Genomic DNA, 22,437 nt, shown 5'->3' on the forward strand with positions numbered 1-22,437 from the left:
TTGGAAACGAAAATAACCTTAAGTATAAGATTTAAATCTTTTTCCTAAAACCTAAAATTTCCTCTCTCGAAGCCTTCCTTTCTGCTTCACGCGTGCGCGGCGCCGATTCCTTTTCGGGCGAAAACGAAGCTAGGGCTTCGTCTCCGACGGTCGGCGAGCACTTCTCTCTGTCGGTTCTTCACAGATTCGAGGTCTCCTCGTTGAAGAGAGCTCGTGGGCACGAGGAAGGGTTGAAATTTGAAGTTTCTCCGCGAACCCTAGAGGTTTTCTCCTTCGGTTTGAATTCAAGAATCATGGTGAGTTGCTTCTCACCTGCAGTAGGAGTAGTTCCGTGATTTTGCCTTCTTCATTTCCTTGCCGAGCATGAACAATTCTCCTTGTGGCATTGGTTTAGAGTTTCCTCTTGTTGTTTTTGGGTTCTGCCGTGAGATCTCCTTTACTGTTCGGTTAAACATGCTTAAAGTTTGTTTTAGTGATTCCATGAAGATATAGTTTTGAATAAGTTACATGAGTTTTTGTTTGTAACATTACAATAGGAAACTTAGGTATCCTGTTAAAACTTGTAGAGGCTTAAGAGTAGTTCCGAGAGTTTGATTCTTCTTCCTTACTGTAGTAGCTTGCTATTGAGATTTTGGTTGCTCTATGAAAACCGAATTCCATTAAGTTTAATTAAGGAGGTTCAATTGCAATTATGTGTTGAATAGTTTCTTATTAACGGCATGCATGTGTAGAACCTTCCTTATTCAAAGAAGATGAACAACCTAGCATTTAGTAAGCATGAACAACCTTATAATTAGCCTTGTGGATTTAGTTTCCTTGCATATTAATAGGCACTGAACAAACCTTTATTTTGAGTAGATAGTTTTAGAAGTTTGCTAGTTTAACAAGCATGAATAGATTTTTATTATGTTGGTATGAATAACATTTAGCTAGATGTTCCTTTGAGTTCAAGTTTCTAGTTTTGGACTTCCTTGCTTTAACAAACAGAATCGTTTTGTTTTTAAGCAAATGCAGATTTTAGTTTTGTTCATTGCTATTTCCAGTAAGCATGAAAAAGGGTTGCATTAGTTTAGCATTTCAGGTTGTGACTTTTCCTTGCTACTGCCAAACATGTTTAGGCTATATATTGTACATTGCAGATTTAGTTCCTTTACTATTTCTTACACATGAACAGCCCTTTCAATTTAGCATGCTATTTAGTTTTCTCAGCCTGTTCTTGGAGTTTAGATCTGCAAAAACGGTAATCATATTTTGATTCTTAGTATGTTTAGCATGTTTAGTTTTGGATCCCTATGCTCAACGAACATGAACAGCTTAAGCTTAAAGTATGCATAGTTAATTCTTTTTTTTTAGCAATTCAATATCTATTTCTTGAGCATTTTACAAGTACGAACAGCAAGAGATATTTACTTTATAGCAAGAGATTTTATGATCCTTAGTAGACTTATTCATTTGTAGCTTAATTAGACATGCCAATTTGATTTCCTTTATAGCTTACTGGACCAGCATGTGTTTATTAAGCATTTAAGTTTCAGTTTTGATGTATATACATATATATGCACATCGAGTATTATGAATTAGTTTAAGCTGTTGGTTTCCTTAATGATAGATTAATGGATTTATTTAGAGCAGTGTACAGGATTGACTGTACTTAATTCCTTGGGTATCTAAAGCAAGCTGTTAATTCTGTATCTTTTGGAAATGAATAAGTTGATTAGATGTTAACAGCATTGTGAATTTAGTTTATATAGATATACATGAGTAGATCTTTTAGTTCCCATTTACTATTGATTTCGGGATCTTTTCTTTTGCTGTTTTCAAGCATGAGCAGTTTTAGTTTTCATTGCTGTTTAGTATTTCCTGATGAAGCATGATATTCTATTAATTCCATGCAGCAACGATTCCTTTATTTTCTAGATTCTATTGCATGCCTAGTAGTTGAATGGATTTTCTTTCACAGCATGCTTAAGTTGTTCTAGTTTCCTGTTTGCTATTGGAATAACATGAGCAGTTCTATTTTTATATCATGCAGATTTTTATAAGTAAAGTATGCAGATTTTGATAGGCTTAATATGCAGATTTTTGTTAAGCTTTGCATGCAGATTTATGTTAAGCTTTGTATACAAATTTTCAGTATGTAGGGTGTGTTCTAGTGCACACCAAGTGCTTGATAAAATGCTTAGCTCAATATAATGCTACAGCAGGCATTTTAATAGCTCAGTTAATGCAGTAGAAGCATTTAAAATAACTTATTTAGTCTTGCTTCAGCTTATATGGGACTACGGTCCAATGGGTGGGCTCCCACAGTCGCCTCTAGGTTCAGATAACCTAGTTCTAGGTTCAGATAACCTAGTTAAAGCAAGGTAAGAAAATTAGCTATGAAATCAGTATTTTATTTTCAATAGTGACACTGTACTGGATTAGATATCCATTGGGTTGGGCTCCCACAGTCGTCCCTAGGTTTAGATAACCTAGTAAACCCTACTAGACTCGGAACTTGCAATCCCGGGTTTAGTTAGGGATGCGCGCACAGCAAGTACAGTTGCCGGGCCCATCAGCAGCATGATTATTATTTTAATCTATTATGTAAATAGTTTTCAAAACTTCACAAATTAGTTATGTGAATACAAGTTAGACTCAGATTAGCATTAATTAGTTTAGCTTAGGTATCAATTCAGTTTCTTATTGATACACATGATAGTTCTATGATTAGCTTTACATGTTAGTTTTTCAGTTAGTTTCTTCGCTATTTATGAGCATGATTAGTTATACATGTTTAGTATTTCAGTTAATATGATTCCTTTGCTATTTATGAGCATGATTAGTTATGCATGTTAGCTTTTCAGTTAGTTGTTTTCTTTGCTATTTATGAGCATGAGTAGCTTTACATGTTAGTACCCAATTTTAGCATGTTTTTATTTATATACATGCATATCGAGTTTTTGTGAGTAGATAGCGCTCACTAAGCTTTATGCTTATAGACTGCATTTCCTCCTACTGCAGATAAAGGAGAAACTAAAGTATGAAAGGAAGGCGACAAGGAGATGCTGTGACGGTGTGTGATGACTGGACTATGGAGAGATCCAGAATTAGCTGGCAAAATTGTCAAGACTTTTCTTTTAGTTCTCTTTTAATTTTATATTGAAATGGAGTTTATTTCCGCATTTGTAGTTTGATACCTCCTATTGTTGGAGTGATATGGTTGTTTGCCATTGCTAGAGTAGTTTCATTCTTCTTATTAAGTTATTATACTGCGTGGTTGAATGATTATATGTTCCAGCCGCCTGTGGCTGAGTATACTCTATATGTATTTACGGATATGGTCACCGGTACAGGGGAGATTCTGTCGAAATTTTTCGGTAGGGTTTCCATGTGATTTTTAATAAACCGGTTAAGTAGAGTAGTAGATAAGTAACAGTCACTCTTAGAGAGTAGTAGTAGTAGTAAGAAGGGTGGTCGTTACAGATACTACTTGGAGAAGAAGAAGAAGAAGGAGAGAAAGCTAGCATCTCTTGGAGCTTGGTTAGTATTTTGGTTTTTCTCCTTGGTGAAGTTTTCCTTTGTGGCCGAACCTTGCTTGGAGGAGAAGAAGGTAGTTGGTGGTTTCTCATCTCGGTAGATCGTTGCCCACACAACGTCCGAGGTTAGAAGAGGAATACGGTAGAAGATCAAGAGGTTTTTCTACAAGGTATAACTAGTAATTTTTATTTCCGCATCATGCTAGTTATTTATGGAAATAATACCAAATACAAGAGGCTTACGTTCTAGAATTTCGAATATGTTTTTCGATGCTGTGTTCTTTTGTTTTTTCTTTTCCTTGTGATTTGATTGTTCTCTTTGGTTAACCTAAAGTTATTTTAGGAAATTAAATATTAGCTTTCTATAAAAGGTTTTGTCTAGTCGGTGGTGGTTGCTCCCATATCCAAGAAGGCCATGTGCCTCGCCACGTCAGTACTGGGAACCAATTATGGAAATTAATATTTAATGGAATTAATAACTTAAGGAGACTTGGGTCGAACGTGTAAAGTTCCGCAGGAGATCCAAGTCAAAACCTAAAAGAACAAATAGATTAAGTTTTGATCAAACGTGTTAAGTTCCGCAGGCGATCCAAAATTTAATTTAAAAGAACACATGGTAGCTAGGAAAAGGTTCAGACCTTTGTACAAAATTTTTGTACAGTGGAACCTATAGGTTTTCCGAGTAGCAACCAACAATTGGTATCAGAGCTAGGGTTTTGCCTCTGTATATTTGGTATTTAGTTTAATTATGCACATGTCATACATAATTTAGGCAGGTTAATAGTAGGATGTGCTAACTTTGTGGATGCAGGATCCAACTATTATGGCTTTTAGTTATTATGTGTGTGATTGGACCCTTGGACATGTCAAGGGCATTTATCTGTGTGTGCATGATTGTATTAAAATACAGCAGGAGCTGTATTTAGTTTTATTAGGATTTTATTTTTGATCTAGATACATGTACATTCCTTTTATGGAATATAGGATCAAAATGTAAAATTCTATTTATGTCGCGGATCGAATCTTGGAAAGCGTGGAACCTTCTAAGGACCAGAGGCGCAGCGGAACTAGGAGCAAGATGGATGCGACAACTAGTTCCGGTGGCGGTGGCCAAATATGGCAGCAGCTTGGGATGACAACACACGGAGGATAATAAGTGATAAAAGCCATAATAGTTGAAAATTAAATTTTCTATTTATTGCTTTTATATTATGCTGTGTGTGCATGTTAGTTTACAAGTTTTAGTAGGCTAGCATAGTTAAAATTCCTCATTTATAAATAACTAAATGGGAGAGGGATTTTTAAATAAATCCCATGGTCTCCATTACTGGTTTGTAAGTGATGCAAACAAGCTTGCGCGTTGGCTCTGAGTGCCTTCCTCCATAACGGATGAGTTTGTTTGTGGATCACTAGAACAGACTTTCATTTTTGGATGACTATAGAAAGTTAATTAAGAGCGTGTGATCTTCCCCAACGGAAGGGGCATAATCTTATTAATGAACTTAGTGTCAAGTAATGGTATATACTTAGACACATCTAATAGTATCCACCCCATCGGAGTCACTGCTATTATTTGTGTGACCAAAAGACACCAACTATTAATTTTATTTGTCAAAAAGTTAGGTTGACAAGATAATAAAATTAATGGGATAAAACCCTCCTTTTACAAATGTTGAATTTGTATACGTCCACACTAACGTGGCATACAAAATTCACGGTGTTTTGAGGTGTTGGTTAATTTAAAATAGTATTGTTTGAGGAATCAATATTATTCTAAATTTAGAGTTCTGACCAAAAGTTATTTGTGATTCTTAGGATGTCTTTCAACCCACTGTCCATCATACTTCAACAGAATAGACTTACTGGACCAAACTACATAGATTGGAAAAGAAACCTGGACATTGTTCTTACTGCTGAAAGCTATAAATTTGTACTGACTGAGCAATGCCTTGATGCACCTACTGGTGAATCTACCCAAGAGGAGATTGAATATCATAGGAAATGGGTAAAAGCAGATGAGATGGCGCGGTGTTACATTTTGGCTTCAATGTCAAATGTATTGCAACATCAGTATCAAGATTTACCAACAGCCTATGATATTATGAACAATCTCAAGGAACTCTTTGGTCATCAGGATAGGGCTTCTAGGCAAGAAGTCATGAGAAAGATAATGACAACCACCATGCAAGAGGGTACTCCTGTAAGGGATCATATCCTAAAGATGATGGCTTATCTGAACGAGATACAGATCCTTGGAGGAGAAATTGATGGGGAAACCCAGATCGATATGATCCTCCAAACGCTACCTAGAAGTTTTGAGCAGTTTCGCCTGAACTATAATATGAATAAGATGGTTTATTCATTAGCGGGACTACTGACAGAAGGATTATTTCGTCACAATGCTCAAATTCACTATGTTGAAAATGGTTCTACTTCTAAACCGAAAGGAAAGAAGAAGAAGAAACAAGTTGGTTCAAGAAAGAAAGTGAATAAATCTCGAGTACGGATTTAAATCTGGAATGAAGAAGCCGAAGGCAGGACATTGGAAGGCGGGCTGTCCTCGTAGGAACCAAAACAAAGGTATATCTCATACTCTAGTTGTTGAAACATGTTTAGCGGTGTTATCTACTTGGTGTGTAGATACAGGAGCCACTGATCATGTCTGCAATTCCTTGCAGGGGTTCCAGGAAACCCGACGACTATCTGAAGGAGAAATTACCGTCTACATGGGCAATGCTACTAAGGTGGCAGCTGTTGCAGTGGGAGACGTCTACTTATCTTTTAGTAGAAATAGAAATTTGATTTTAAGAAATTGTCTTTATGTACCCAGTTTTAGAAAGAATTTAATTTCAGTTTCTAAACTGTTTTTAGATGGATATTCAGTTTCTTTCAGTAACGATGTAGTTATTAAAAGAAATAAAGTGATTATCTGTTCTGGTGTATTAGTTGGCAATTTGTATACTTTAAATCTAATTTCTTCCACAAAGCAAAACATGGAAATTTATAACTCATCTTCTAACTCTAATAAGAGAAAAGAACCTTCGGAGATGAACCAAGCATATCTTTGGCATCTAAGGCTTGGTCATATTAACTTAAGTAGGATTCAGAGGCTTATAGCCGATGGACTTTTGAGTTCATTTGAGTTGGAAAATTTTCCAACTTGTGAATCTTGCTTGGAAGGTAAAATGACCAAGAGGTCGTTCAAGGCCAAGGGGTATAGAGCCAAAGAAGTGTTAGAATTGGTTCACTCTGATTTGTGTGGTCCTATGTCTGTCCAGGCAAGAGGAGGTTTTGAATATTTTGTCTCTTTTATAGACGATTATTCAAGATATGGATGCATTTACCTAATGCGCCGCAAGTCCGAGTGCTTTGATAAGTTCAAAGAATACAAGGCTGATGTGGAGAAACGACTAGGTAAAAGTATCAAGACACTACGGTCAGATCGTGGTGGCGAATACCTCTTAGGAGAGTTTAGGAATTACCTATCAGAGGCCGGGATTCAATCCCAATTGTCTGTGTCACGCCCCAGAGGAGTCTCTGTCCGAAGAAATTTCGGCAGCATCTCCCCTGTACGGCGGACAATCTGAAACTTTTCTACAAGCACTATATACCTCAGCCACATGTGACTGGAATAATAACAATAAAAGAAAACAAACACCACGCAGTTAATAATAAAGCAGCCCACTCGGCTGTACCAAAACCAAAACACAAAACTGCTAGCCGGCTAGGCTTACACAACCATTAACAAATACAAAACACCACATAACAACATCGACTCTCCAAAAATAAAACCAAAGTACAGAGCTAAACAAAACTGATACATAAAACAAACAAAACATACGTGAATCCGATAAGTCCTCTGATGTGACGTGGGGACCAGCAGACAGGATACTCCAAGCGACACCAAAACCAAACCTGGTACCTGAAAAAGATAGTATCAACGGGGGTGAGTTCAACAACTCAGCGAATACCAATGGACATGAGTAGTAAGATATATCTAACAGCAACAATCATGGAATACAGCTTCCTAATCATATATAGGGAATACGCAAAACTGAAAGGTAACTGAGGAAGCTGTACTCACCAGGAACTCCTATTCCGACAAAAAGGTCGTCAAACCGAAAGTGTCAATAATCCTGTATGCAGGTCAAAAGTATGTATCCAACCAAAATGCAGCAATCAAATGCAGCAAACACAATCATAAAAATATAAATGCATCAATGCATATGATGCTAATGATGCGTCCTGGTCACCCCTGACGCCAGTCAGTCATCTCGCACACAAATGGTGAGACCGAGTGGGTAGGGCTGTGACAACCGTGCACTCTGTCGTCACTACTCCTGATGAATGATCGAGTGGACGGGATGCTGTCGGAGTACTCCTATCCTGTGACCCCAAATCCTAAATGGGGGAGCTCAATGCTCTCATCTCCCGGTACACGATAACGGGGAGGTATCTCTGCCGGCTACCACGCTGAGTCACCTGACCAACGGAGCTAAACAGAGTCCACCGTCTGCCGGCTACTACGCTGCTACACTAAATGCCAGCGGAACTGTCTGTCGGCTACCACGCTGAGTCCTCAGACCAACGGAGCCAAACAGCAGAACCGCCACACACCTGCCTGATATATCACTAAACCATGAGTGGGGGTGTGTGCAGTACATGTAACTGGCGATGGGCTCAACCATAGTGGAGCCGACAATCGCACAGCATGCAATCATGATGCATGTCACTATACACAACAAAAACTGATCAATATAACCATATCCATAAATACAAAATGGGTACTGTAAAAGCGATGGTCACATACCAAAATATATAGTACACAGGTCAGATAGAATATCAAAAACCCTATGTCCTGAACATAATAAGTATGGAATATCCTGATCAGCATAGAAAAATCCATATATACATATTATGGGTACCACAGTATCAGTAAGCCAAATCCGCAGATCTAGGGTATACAAATCCTCTAAAGTATAACAACCTAGACCCAAATCATATCCCTCTTTCATAGCATATGTACCAACAATATACACAGATCAAAGAATCAGGGTCTAAACACTCGAATCATATATGATATACAAATAGCGGTACACAAACCTGATATGGCACAAAAACCTAAGTATCAAATAATCTAGATACACAGGCCAGAAACAACAATCCAAATCCTAGTCCTAACCTCAGTAAGCATGGTATGTCACTCTAGAAACTAAGATACTCATGGTAACAAGATAATCATGGCAACAAATCACGAGATATAAGCACGGATACATCACAGGTGACAAACCTAACATGCTATGGATATCAAACAGTGACATACCAAAGGCAAACATGTTCATTGCATGTAGTTATAAAATACTATGCATATCCAATGACAATATCATAAAAGATAAGTCAAGAGGTACCCGCCTCCAATAGAAAGGTCCAATCCGAAATAGATCCCTCGCTGAGACACAGTCTCAAATCAAAGTCCTGCAGATAACGTGATATATAATTTAGCTAATTTTATAAACAACAACTAGCTAAATCCAACCCAACTTAATTAGGAAAACCCTAATCAATCCATCATTAATTAATTCTAATTAATCTCCTTAATCAATAATTCTCAATCAACACAACCCTTTCCTTTCGCTGATGAACTTACGATTAGCAATATGATCATCTCTAATAAATCCAAGGATTAAATCTAATCCAACATAAATCAACTGCACTTAATTCATCACAACTACAATAGATTAAGCCTTGCATAATCACATTAGGTTAAGTTAAACATAAATCTATCATAACTTACCTAAATCCACATCTAACCAAACAACTGTAGATTACACATCTCCAACATAGTCCGCCATTTTAATCCTAGCAATAAGTTCAACTTTAAAACTCACCAAATCTGATGATAATCACTGATGCCTCGTGATCAGTGTGTAAACCACGGCTGGAAATCACCGGTGTGTCTACTGCTGCTGGAATAAGGAATTGTTGTATGGTTTGCTACCAAAACCATGAACTCCCCACCGTACACAATTCCTGCTGAAATCCTTCCCCTTGATCAGACCAAGTTGAATTCAATAAGTGGGATCACAAATCATGCAACAACCTAATCTTACCTCACTGAACCACACTGATATCAACCGGATCAAGCAAGAAGTCACTGATGTGATCGAGCAGACGAGTGGCGGCTGAGAAGGAATACAAGCTAGGCACGAGGAAGAAACATCGGATTTAAATCCTCCTTGCTCTTGGCCGGAAACAACCCAAACAGAGACGTTGGGGCAGAGAGGGCAAGGGAAGAAGAAGGTGGCGTCGGCACGGTTCTGATCTCTACGGTAGAGACAGGTCTAGGGCTCAGGGCGGCGGCGGCCGACGCTAGGTAGAGAAGAAGGGCAGTAGTGTCGCGTCGGCCAGAGGAGAGGAAGAGGGCGTCGGCAGGCGCTAGGGCACGGCGACGGCACTGGATTCTTGTGGCCGGTGATCGGCGCGCGGCTCAGCATGGATGAGGGGGAGAGGAGATCAGTAGAGGGGAGAGGCGCTCCTCGCCATGAGAGTGAGAGGGAGAAGGAGCTCGGCGCCGGTTAGGGCTCGGGAGAAGTCGCCGCAAGATTTTTGGGGCAAGGGTCGGCTCGCGGAAGGAAAAGAAAATGGGAAAAAGAAAAGAAAAATGGGAAAAGGAAATATAAATTAAAACTTTTCCTCATTAAAACAGGGTCGCCTAAATAGGCTTTTCCGGACCCCATTTTTGTCCCTGTTAACTCGTTCATACGAGCTCCGAAAAATTCCCAGAAAATTCCTAAAAATTCCGAAAAATTCCCCTATCGTTGTTCGCCATTTTTAGGTATTTTACAGTCTGCACCTGGAACACCCCAACAGAATGGTGTAGCAGAACGAAGGAATAGGACTCTTATGGAGATGGTTAGATCAATGATGAGTTATTCAGAATTACCAAATTCATTTTGGGGATATGCTCTGGAAACAGCAGTATACGTTCTGAACTTAGTACATTCTAAATCAGTTTATTCTACTCCCATAGAATTGTGGAATGGGCGAAAGCCCAGTCTAAGACATATTCGGATTTGGGGTAGTCCAGCACATGTGCTGAAACCAGATGCTGATAAGTTAGAATCCCGTACAGAAGTTCGCGTGTTTGTAGGATATCCCAAAGGAACGAAAGGTGGTTTATTTTATAGTCCTAAAGACCAGAAGGTCATTGTTAGCACCAATGCCCAGTTTTTAGAAGAAGACTATATAATGGCTCACAAGCCCAGTAGCAAAGTTGTTTTAGAAGAACTTAGAGAGGACATGTCTACTTTAACAGGACAAGATGAAGTACCACAAGAGACGCAACACGTGTCACACATGATACACAACCACGAGCCTCGTCGAGTGGGAGCGTTGTAAGGCGACTGAAAGATTCATGTTTTGGGAGAGTCTTGGGACTGGGTAAACATGAACCTGATCCACGAACATACGACGAAGCACTCCAAGATATAGATGCGAGATCTTGGCAAAAGGCAATGAATTCAAATAGAGTCTATGTACTCTAATAAAGTCTGGGAGCTTGTAGAACCACCGATGGTGTAAAAGTCGTTGGATGCAAGTGGATCTACAAAAGGAAAAGAGGGATGACGGGAAGGTAGAGACCTTCAAAGCTAGGCTTGTTGCGAAGGGTACACTCGGAAAGAGGGAATCGATTATGAGGAGACCTTTTCACCGTAGCCATGCTTAAGTCTATCCGGATACTCTTATCCATTCGCTCATATGGATTATGAGATTTGGCAAATGGATGTCAAGACTTTCCTTAATGGAAGTCTTGAAGAGAACATTCATATGAAGCAACCAGAAGGGTTCATTGAAAAAGGCAAAGAGCATCTAGTGTGCAAGCTCAATCGGTCCATTTATGGACTGAAGCAAGATTCAAGGTCTTGGAACATCCGATTTAATGAAGTAATCCAGTCGTATGGATTTATTCAGTGTCCGGATGAGTCTTGTGTATACAAGAAGTGTAACGGAAACGTGGTGGTATTTCTTGTACTATACGTAGATGATATTTTGTTAATTGGCAACAATGTCAAGGTATTATCAGACGTAAGGGTATGGTTGTCCAAACAATTTGATATGAAGGACTTAGGAGAGTGTGCACACATTCTTGGGATCAAAGTGATAAGGGATCTCAAGAAAAGAATGTTGTGTCTGTCCCAAGCTTCATATATAGATACAATCCTTGCTCGTTTTAGTATGCAGGATTCCAAGAAAGGTTTCTTACCTTTTAGGCATGGAATAGCTCTATCTAAAGAGATGTCTCCGAAGACATCAAAGGAGATAGAAGACATGAAAGCAGTTCCTTATGCTTCGGTTGTAGGAAGCCTTATGTATGCAATGCTATGTACGAGACCTGATATTTGTTTTGCCGTGGGCATGGTCAGCAGATATCAGAGTAACCCTGGACAAGGACATTGGACTGCGGTAAAGCATATATTAAAGTACCTGAGAAGGACTAGAGATTATATGCTAATTTACCAAGCAGACGATTTGATCCCTGTGGGTTACACGGATTCAGATTTCCAATCAGATAGGGACAATAGTAAGTCTACATCAGGCTATGTGTTTACTTTAGGAGGTGGAGCCATTTCATGGAGGAGTGTTAAGCAGAAATGCGTATCGGACTCAACCATGGAAGCTGAGTATGTAGCAGCCTTTGAGGCAGCTAAAGAAGCAGTATGGCTCAGGAACTTTCTAATGGACTTAGATGTGATTCCTGGTTTGCCCAAAATTATCACAATTTATTGTGATAATAGCGGTGTAGTTGCAAACTCGAAGGAACCACGAGCTCATAAGGCAAGTAAACATATAGAGCGCAAGTACCACCTGATACGAGATATCGTGAAGCGAGGAGAAGTTGTCATCGCCAAGATTGCATCAGCGGATAACCTGGCAGATCCTTTCACTAAGGCCCTTCCGGCGAAAGCTTTTGATCGGCATGTGGAGGGAATGGGAATCAGATGTATGGTAGAAGATATGGCAGCTTAGTCATTAGTATAAGTGGGAGATTGTTGGAGTGTATACTGAAAGCCTAAGCTTTTGTAAACATTTGTCTTGAATAAAAAATCACATTTGGTTAAATTATCTACATTTGTTTGTAGTTGTTCAATTAATTTATATTGTAGATAACATAGCATGTGGTGTCATATGCAGAAGATAATGTTATCAGTACCTTATAAATTATAAACAGTAGCTCATGACCAAAATGGAAAGGAACAAACCATTAGAAGGTCGTAGTGTAATTAGGTATCAGTTTATCTTAACTGTATAATTACACTAGTACACTTAGAGTGTATTGAGTAGGACCATTTGAGGTCGTTTCTTTTATACTGATTTTATAAAGAAACAAAGACCTCGGTTATTATGGAAGTGTGTGCTCTTAATCCTAATATAATAACAAGCACATATATTTGATATTTATTTCTTTAATTTATCAATGGGTGAGATTTAGTTCGATGAATCAATAAGCCCGATAAGTTGGGAAATTGTATCACTTATTGTGTGTGTTGTTGATTATAGAAGGAAACTGTGTCCTAGAGATACTAGGTTGATAATGTCCCCAAGAGGAGCTCATAAGGATTGTCATGTTAAACCCTGCAGGTGGACTTAGTCCGACATGACGATAAGGTTGAGTGGTACTACTCTTGGACTAAGATATTAATTAAATGAGTTGTCAGTAACTCACTAAATTAGTGGACATTCGATATCTTAAACACAGGGAGACTAACACACTTATAATAAGAAGGAGCCCAAAAATATAATTTGGGATTGGTGCGGTAGTTCAATGATAGTTCTCTAGTGGAATGAATTATCATTGATAAAAATAAGTTGTGTGTTCGGGGCGAACACGGGATGCTTAATTTTATCGGGAGACCAAAACCAATTCCTCCTCTCGGTCCCTATCGTAGCCTCTTATTTATAGATTTCTATACCCACCTATACGCACCTTCTATACCCACCCAATAGGGGCCGGCCAAGCTAGCTTGGGAACAACCTAGGGCCGACCTAGGTATAAGATTGGGTGGAGGGCCCTAGCTTGAACCCAAGCTAGTGGGGGCCGGCCAAATTAAATTGAAAAAGAAATTTAATTTTAATTTTTATTATGTGGAAGATATAATATATTAAAGAGAATTAAAATTAAAATATCTCTCTTGTAAAAGATCTACAAAAGATTAAAGAAAGAGATTAGATCTCTTTCCTTATTTGTAGATTGGTGAGATATTTTATTTTCTCTTTAAAAATTATTCACATGTTATAAAATTAAAATTATAGAAATTTCCTTTTTATCAACCATGAAGAGATTTGAAGAGAAATTTTATTTTTTAAAATTTCCGGAAACAAATTAGGAAGTTTTAATTGTTGATTGAAACTTGTCCAATTTTGTTTTCATTGATGTGGCTGACCACTTGATTTTAATTGGGGAAATTTTATTTTATTTTTCTCAATTAAATCATGTCAAGGAAATTAAGGAAATTTTATTGTAATTAAATTTCCTAATTGGCCTAGGCCAAGGAATATAAAAGAAGGGGTGAGGGTGCCTTCAAGAGACACAACATCTATTATTTCTCTCCCTCTTTTGTTCCTTGGTGTGGCCGGCCATCCTCTCCCTCTCTTCCTCTTGTGGTGGCTGAACCTCTCTCTCTCCCTTGGAGCTCTTGTGGTGGCCGGATACTACTTGGAGAAGAAGAAGAAGAAGGAGAGAAAGCTAGCATCTCTTGGAGCTTGGTTAGTATTTTGGTTTTTCTCCTTGGTGAAGTTTTCCTTTGTGGCCGAACCTTGCTTGGAGGAGAAGAAGGTGGTTGGTGGTTTCTCATCTCGGTAGATCGTTGCCCACACAACGTCCGAGGTTAGAAGAGGAATACGGTAGAAGATCAAGAGGTTTTTCTACAAGGTATAACTAGTAATTTTTATTTCCGTATCATGCTAGTTATTTATGAAAATAATACCAAATACAAGAGGCATACGTTCTAGAATTTCGAATATGTTTTTCGATGTTGTGTTCTTTTGTTTTTTATTTTCCTTGTGATTTGATTGTTCTCTTTGGTTAACCTAAAGTTATTTTAGAAAATTAAATATTAGCTTTCTATAAAAGGTTTTGTCTAGTCGGTGGTGGTTGCTCCCATATCCAAGAAGGTCATGTGCCTCGCCACGTCAGTACTGGGAACCAATTATGGAAATTAATATTTAATGGAATTAATAACTTAAGGAGACTTGGGTCGAACGTGTAAAGTTCCGCAGGAGATCCAAGTCAAAACCTAAAAGAACAAATAGATTAAGTTTTGGATCAAACGTGTTAAGTTCCGCAGGCGATCCAAAATTTAATTTAAAAGAACACATGGTAGCTAGGAAAAGGTTCAGACCTTTGTACAAAATTTTTGTACAGTGGAACCTATAGGTTTTCCGAGTAGCAACCAGCAATTAACTCATTTAGTGTAGTCAAAGACTAACTGATTCTTAGACTTAACTTGACTAATCAAGTGAAAGTTGCTATCCTCTGAATAGTTAGTAAGTAGCTAACTGGTTAGATAAATTTTATAGATCAGGTTTAGGGGGAGAAATTAATCTTTTAAAAAATTAAAAGTTGTCTTAAAAACATTTTGAAACTAACTTTTACAAAACTTAGTTCATTTTTTTAAAAAAAAGTTTTTTTTTGTTTTAAAAATTAAACTTGAAAATTGGATCTATGTAACGACCCTACCCTCCTCTTAAACTAGTCTGTAAAGGTGGGACGTTACTTAACTATTAACTTTACTTAACTAGTGTCGTTCACATATTGACAATAATACTTGAAACTCTTTGAAGTCACTAAACATACAATTTAGTAGCAGCTGGAAACATAATAACTCATCCCAACATTCAACTCAAGTATTTATTCTCAACTAAAATATATCAATCTACACATGTATGTGACAGTGATACAACTCAAATAATGGAACTAATGTGCAAAGCAATTTAAATGGAAGAATTCTAAATACATAAAACATTCTATGAATAGACCATAAACAAGAAAGAATAGTTCCAACAATGCAAGAAAGACTTAATCCACCTAAATTTCACAACCAGTCTAAAAGCAAAAATCTTAATAAATTCTTTAGCAAGATCCCAAGGCTTCCATAGTCCAGACATCACACATCCATCCCACACCTCCTTGTCGCCTTCCTTCACAATAGCTTTCCTTTTCCTGTATCTGCAGTAAGAGGAAATGCAACTATAAGCGGATGCTTAGTAAGCGTTGTCTACTCACAAAACTCAATGTGCATGTATATACATATTTATGTCAAAAACTAAAACTGAATGCTTTAAAAGAAAAACTGCTCATGCTCTTCTAATAGCAAAGGAATCAAAACATACTGAAAATGTTAAACATGTAAGGCTGCTCATCTAATAGCAAATAACAGTAAGAAAGTGTAAACAGCATGCTAGAATAAAAGAGCTAAACTTGCTAGTTTTTAAACCTATGTGAAGCTTGTTTCATTTATTCCCAAACTTATACTCTTAAACTTCAAAATAATAATCTCTTGGGCCCGGACTTAGTACCATTATGCGCTCCCTAATAGAAACATAGGTAGCGAGCCACCAGCCCTACGAGGGTAAAGACCTTGGTCTTACCAGGGCCGAGACCTCGGAACCGGTCACCTGGATTTGTTTAACGACAACCTCGGAAGTCGGGTACTAGCCTCTTCAAATAAAATACTTTTTACTTGTTAATACTTCTAATAAAATACTGCCTCGGAAATTAAACAATAAACTCAAAGAACTGTTCGTGCCCTTTCTATAGCACAAACTAAAAACTGCACAGCAAGCTTAAGAAGGCTATTCGTGCCCCTTTCTTGGCACAAATATAAACTGCACAGTAGCTCCAAAAGGGGTTGTTCATGCTCAATAATTCAACACAAAACTAAAATTGTAGAATGTTAAGTCTCATACTGTGAAAACCTAAAACTAAGTCTATCTGTTCAGGATACATGCAACAAGTAAAGAATTTGCTACTGGAAACCAAAAAGACATAGCCATTCTTCATGCTCAGTGCCACGGCAAGGAAACAAAATAGACCGAAATGCTACACCTAGCCGTTCATTGCAGTAATCCACAAAACCTAACCTACATGCTAAAAAAAACTAAACCCTTTCATGTTCATTGCCTAGCAGTAGAAATCCGAAACCTGTAAATCTCCATAAGAACCAATCAAGCCAGTTAAAATCACAAACAGAAAGATTTAAACCCAAAAACTGAATTTCTAATTACAAGGCCTGAAGAAAAACAACCCACATGCTTAACCTATACCAATCATCCTCATTCCTTCTTTGAGGTTCACGGCAGCAAGCACAAAAGCACCGCTTCTTATGGTATGCTTCGAACAGAAACAAGAAGAAACAAGGCTCCAATAGCTACTCCTACTGCAGGTGAGAAGCACTTACTGAATCCCCTAGACTCATAGCCGAGATATGCTTCTAGGGATTTAGAGAAACTCGAAATCTCGGCAACTTCTTCACATCTACGCGTTCTCCTCGATGAGGTGATCGGGATGGTGTGGAAGACTCTCGGATTTGGTCCTTGGCCGACCGCCGGAGATAAAACCCTAACTTCCCTTCTCTTTTTGCCCAAACAGTGTCGTCGCACGTGAGAGAGAAGAGGAAGAGATTTTAGGTCATGAGGAAATAACCCAATTCCTTTTTTTTTATACTAGTGCGTATTCTCGGCTTCAATTATTAATTAAATTTACTTCGCCATCACTTTGATCACGAAGCACCTGCTTGAGGGCTTGGCTATCGCACTTCGCTTAAGTCTTGCATCAGGTCAGAGGTCACGGGTTCGAACCTCAACCGAACCTCTTTATTTTTGCAACTTCCTTCTTTTGGTAAAAATATCAAACGAACTCCAAAAATTACATAAAAATACTCTAAAAATTCCTAAAAATCACTAGAATATTTCTAAAGCATTTCTAAATATTTATAAGCACTATTAGGACTCGTAATGAGGAAATTTGGGTTGTTACAATTCCCCATACCTTATAAAAAGTTCGTTCTTGAACTTAGAATAATTCTGGATATCTCTGTCTCAGCTGTCCTCATGCTCCCAGGTAACTTCCTCATGCTTCTGATTCTACCGGATGACCTTCACTAGTGGTACTTCTTTGTTCCTTATTCTCTTAACTCCTCTGTCCACTATCTGTGTAGGTCTGTTCTCATAGCTAAGATCCTCTTGGATCCGCACTGACTGAGGCTAAATCACTTGACTAAGGTCGTGGAGGCACTTCTTTAGCATGGAGACATGAAATACATTGTGTATTGCTGACATATCTTGTGGTAAGTCCAGCTTGTAAGCTACTTTCCCAATCCTCTAGGTGATCAGGTATGGTCCTACGTAATGGGGACTTAACTTGCCCTTGTTGCCAAATCTCATCACTCCCTTCATAGGAGCGACCTTAAAAAAGACTGAATCCCCTACTTGGAATTCAAGTGGCCTACGGCGTGCATCAGCATAACTTTTCTGTCTACTTTGGGCAGTCTCAATTCTCTATCTGATCTTTTGGATAACTTATGTGGTCTTATCTATCATCTCTGTCTGAATGCCCAGCTCCACTTCCATTTCTTTCCTTTCACCTGCTTCGTAAGGTGCCATCTTGATAGTGTCCTGGTAGCTATTGTTGTAGGCGAATTCAGCTAAATATAGATACTTGCACCATCTGCCCTTAAAATCTAATACACAAGCTCGGAGCATGTCTTCTAAAATCTTATTTACTCGTTCTGTCTGTCCATCAGTCTGGGGATGGAAGACTGTGCTGAACTTGAGTTTGGTGCCTAACGCATTCTGGGCACACTCCCAAAAGTGAGAGGTGAATCGCCCATCCCTATTAGAAACAATCGACTTCGGGACTCCATGAAGTCTGATTACCTCCTTAACATATAGCTGCGCCAACTGCTCTATTGAGTGAGACACCTTGATGGCTATAAAATGGGCAGACTTTGTCAACCTGTCCACTATCACCCATATCGCATTGTACCCATTAGTGGTCCTTGGAAGACCTGTTATAAAGTCCATGGATATTTCTTCCCACTTCCACTCTGGTATTGGGAGGGGTTGTAGGACTCCTCCTGGTCTTAGGTGCTCTACTTTGACTCTCTGGGCAAGTGCTGACATATTTTGCAACATCTCTCTTGAGTCAGACCACCAGAATCTCTGTTTCAAATCTTGATACATCTTGGTGGAACTAGGATGGATGGAGTACGGTGTACTGTGAGCCTCTTCTAGAATCTTCTTTCTCAATTCCTCATCATTGGGAACAAAAAGGCGGCTCCCCTGATAAAGGATTCCACTGTCTGATACCTGAAACTCTGAATTTCTTATTTTTGTATCCCTTGCTTGATCTTCTGGATATCTGGATCTTCACTTTGCCTTCTCTGTATATCCTCAAGCAAGGTTGACTCTAAGGTCCATGCAGAGAGTTGCCCACAAACAATTTCAACTCCAAAGTCTGACAGTTCCTTCTGCAGTGGCAGTGCTAATGGTGACAAGGGCATCAGAGTTGCATTGGATTTTCGGCTTAGTGCATCCGCCACTTTGTTAGCTTTACCTGGGTGGTAGAGGATTTCACAGTCATAATCTTTAACCAACTCTAGCCACCTGCGCTGTCTCATGTTTAAGTCTTTCTGGGTAAAGAAATACTTCAAGTTCTGATGGTCTGTGAAGATTCTGCACTGAACTCCATACAAATAATGTCACCAGTGTTTTAGTGCAAAGACCACAGCTGCCAACTCAAGATCATGAGTGGGCTAATTCTTCTCATAGTCTTTGAGTTTTCTGGAAGCATAAGCTATAACCTTCCCCTCTTGCATGAGAACAGCTCCAAGGCCCATCTTGGAAGTGTCACTGTATATGTCAAAACTCTTGTCACTCTCTGGAACAGTCAGAATGGGAGCACTGGTCAGTCTTTTCTTCAATGCTTGGAAACTTTGCTCACATTTTTCTGACCATTCAAACTTCTTGTTCTTCCTAGTTAGGGCTGTTAGTGGAGAGGCTATCCTGGAAAAGTCTTCCACAAATTTCCTGTAATACCCAGCTAAACCAAGGAAGCTTCTGATCTCCCTAGCGTTCTTGGGTCTACACCAGTTGTTGACCGCTTCTATTTTGGCAGGATCCACCTGAATACCTTCTTTATAGATGATGTGACCTAGAAATGCCACCTGCTCTAACCAGAACTCGCACTTTGAGAATTTGGCATAAAGCTACTTTTGCTGAAGGGTCTGCAGTACTATTCTCAAGTGCGTGTCATGCTCCTCTGGGGTTCTTGAATATATCAGAATGTCGTCAATGAACACGATGACAAACTTGTCAAGGTATTCTCTGAACACTCTGTTCATTAAGTTCATGAAGACCGCAGGTGCATTAGTCACTCCAAAAGGCATGACTATAAACTTGTAGTGTCCATATCTGGTCCTGAAAGCTGTTCTGGGTATATCACTTTCTTTCACTTTCAACTGATGGTATCCAAAGCGCAGGTCTATCTTAGAGAACACTGTTGCCCCCCTTAACTGATCAAATAGATCATCTATTCTGGGGAGAGGGTACTTGTTCTTAATTGTCACTTTGTTCAGCGCTCTATAATCTATGCACATCCGCATAGATCCATCTTTCTTCTTAACAAACAACACTGGAGCTCCCCATGGTGAATGACTAGGGTGGATGAACCCTTTGTCGAGCAGCTCCTGGAGTTGTTCTTGTAGTTCTTTCAGCTCTGCTGGAGACATTCGGTACAGAGCTTTGGAAATTGGACTGGTGCCAGGAACCAACTCAATTTCAAACTCCACTTCTTTGTTGGGAGGTAGTCCAGGTAGCTCTTCTGTAAATACCTCTGGATACTCACAGACTACTCGAACATCTTCCTGCTTGGGTCCTTCTTGTTCTTTTGCATTTATAATGTACGCCAGAAAACTAGTACACCCTTTAGCTAACATTTGGTGAGCTGTTAGGGAAGAGAGTAATTTCTGAGTCTTCCTCTTCGGCACTCCCGTAAACTCAAAGGATGGTTCACCTTCTGGGCTGCAAATCACTTTCCTTCTGCAGCAGTCCACCGAAGCGTTGTACTTACTGAGAAAATCCATACCCAGAATAACGTCAAAATCCTGCATCGCTAGAACTACTAAATTAACATATAGCTCTCGGGCTAAAATTTTGACTGGTATAGCCCGAAGCCACTGGTTGGACTCCATGACTTCCCCAAAAGATAGGGTTGTTAAGAACTTGGAGTTCATACTCTCTATAGGCACCTGAGATTCCTTCGAAAAGGGTACTAATATAAAAGAATGGATCGCCCCAGTATCAAATGGTACAGTAGCTAAATGCTAAAAAATAACTACTTGACCTGTTACGACAGTGGAGGCACTAGTTGTTGGTGCGGGTAGCACTAACGGTCTAACCTAGGTTTTGATGAATGACAAATAGGTTGAGTTAGTTTTGTTGTTGTCTGACACTTTGATCGAGTGTGCAGGAGAAGTCCAGACAGGTCGATGGGCTAACCGGATGTCTGGCACGAAGTCCAGCTAGGTCGACAGGCTGACCGGATAGCTGGCGAGAAGTCCAAGCGGGGCGACGGGCTGACCGGATGCTTGGCAAGAAGTCCAGCTAGGTCGACGGGCTGACCGGATAGCTGGCGAAAGGTCCAGACGGGTTGAAGGACTGACCGGACGTCTGGCAGGTAAGTGAGGTAAGTCACTGGAGGGGAGTGACTGCGAGGACGCGCTCCCAGGAAGGGAACATTAGGCGTCGATCCGGCTTAGATCCATTTCAGAAATCAAAGTCAAGATCTTGACTAGATTCCGGTCTCGAAAAGACGGAATCTAAGTCATACTTTTTCTGTTAATTCATACTTTATAAATTGTGCTAACAATCTGTGTTGCAGGGTATATTTTGCCTCGGACTAACCTTGTTTTGCAGGAGAAGGAATCTCTGGAAAAAGGTGGTCCGGGCGCTCGGAAGGGATCCGGGCGCCCGGAGGTAACTTTTATCCTCTACGTCGCCTCACTACATGGAGCATCCTGACTGGACTTGCCACGTCGCACCAGGGTGCCCGGAAGGGATCCAGGCGCCCGGAGCAGCATATAAAAGAAGCCCCAGGGGTGGAGCTTCAAATATAACTGAGAACTCTTCGACTGCTTGCCCGGCTGCTCTACGCTCCTACGACGCTAACAAAGCTCCGACAAAGTGCTCCTTCTACTTTCGTTAATTTCCTTGTCGGTATCACTTTGTTTCATTAGCATTCTTGTACTCTTTTTGTAATCATATTCGAATTGCTAGTGATTGCCCAACGAAAGTGGTCAAGTGTAACACCCATAGGGTCCTTAGCAAAATTCAAGAATATTTTATCATGAATAAAGAAAAAATATATATATGCTTTAATTAAATTTTTCTCCTAGCCGAACACTTAAACAAATAAAATAGAAATAAAAATATATAAGGTCTAGGACTTGAACTCTAGATCTCTCATTAGATGCCTGAATAAGATAACCACTAGACCAAGAGAAATTATTGTTAGAAAAGAGAGGGAAACCATAATTAAATGTAAGAAGAAAAGGCTCTTCTCTTAGAAGGAGAAGTGAGAGTTGTCTTCTTCCTCTCTAATGAAGAGATGCTCTAGAATATTCTTTTCTTACTCACCAAGAAGGGATGTATCTAGACTTTTCTCTTAATTATGAAGAGAGTAAAAGAAAGGAGGAAGAAAAATATATTTTTCCTTCCTCCTCTCATGATGAATAAAAGGAGGAAATTAAAATGAGTTGGCATTTTTCCTCATTCACCTTCCTACTCCCTCCTCCTCCACCGTGACCTCTTCTTCACCATTTCCTCTTCTTGCCGAGACCAAGGAGCAAGGAAGCTTCCCCTC

This window comes from Zingiber officinale, chromosome 4A (assembly GCF_018446385.1).
Source record: "Zingiber officinale cultivar Zhangliang chromosome 4A, Zo_v1.1, whole genome shotgun sequence".
In the NCBI taxonomy this organism is placed as follows: domain Eukaryota; kingdom Viridiplantae; phylum Streptophyta; class Magnoliopsida; order Zingiberales; family Zingiberaceae; genus Zingiber; species Zingiber officinale.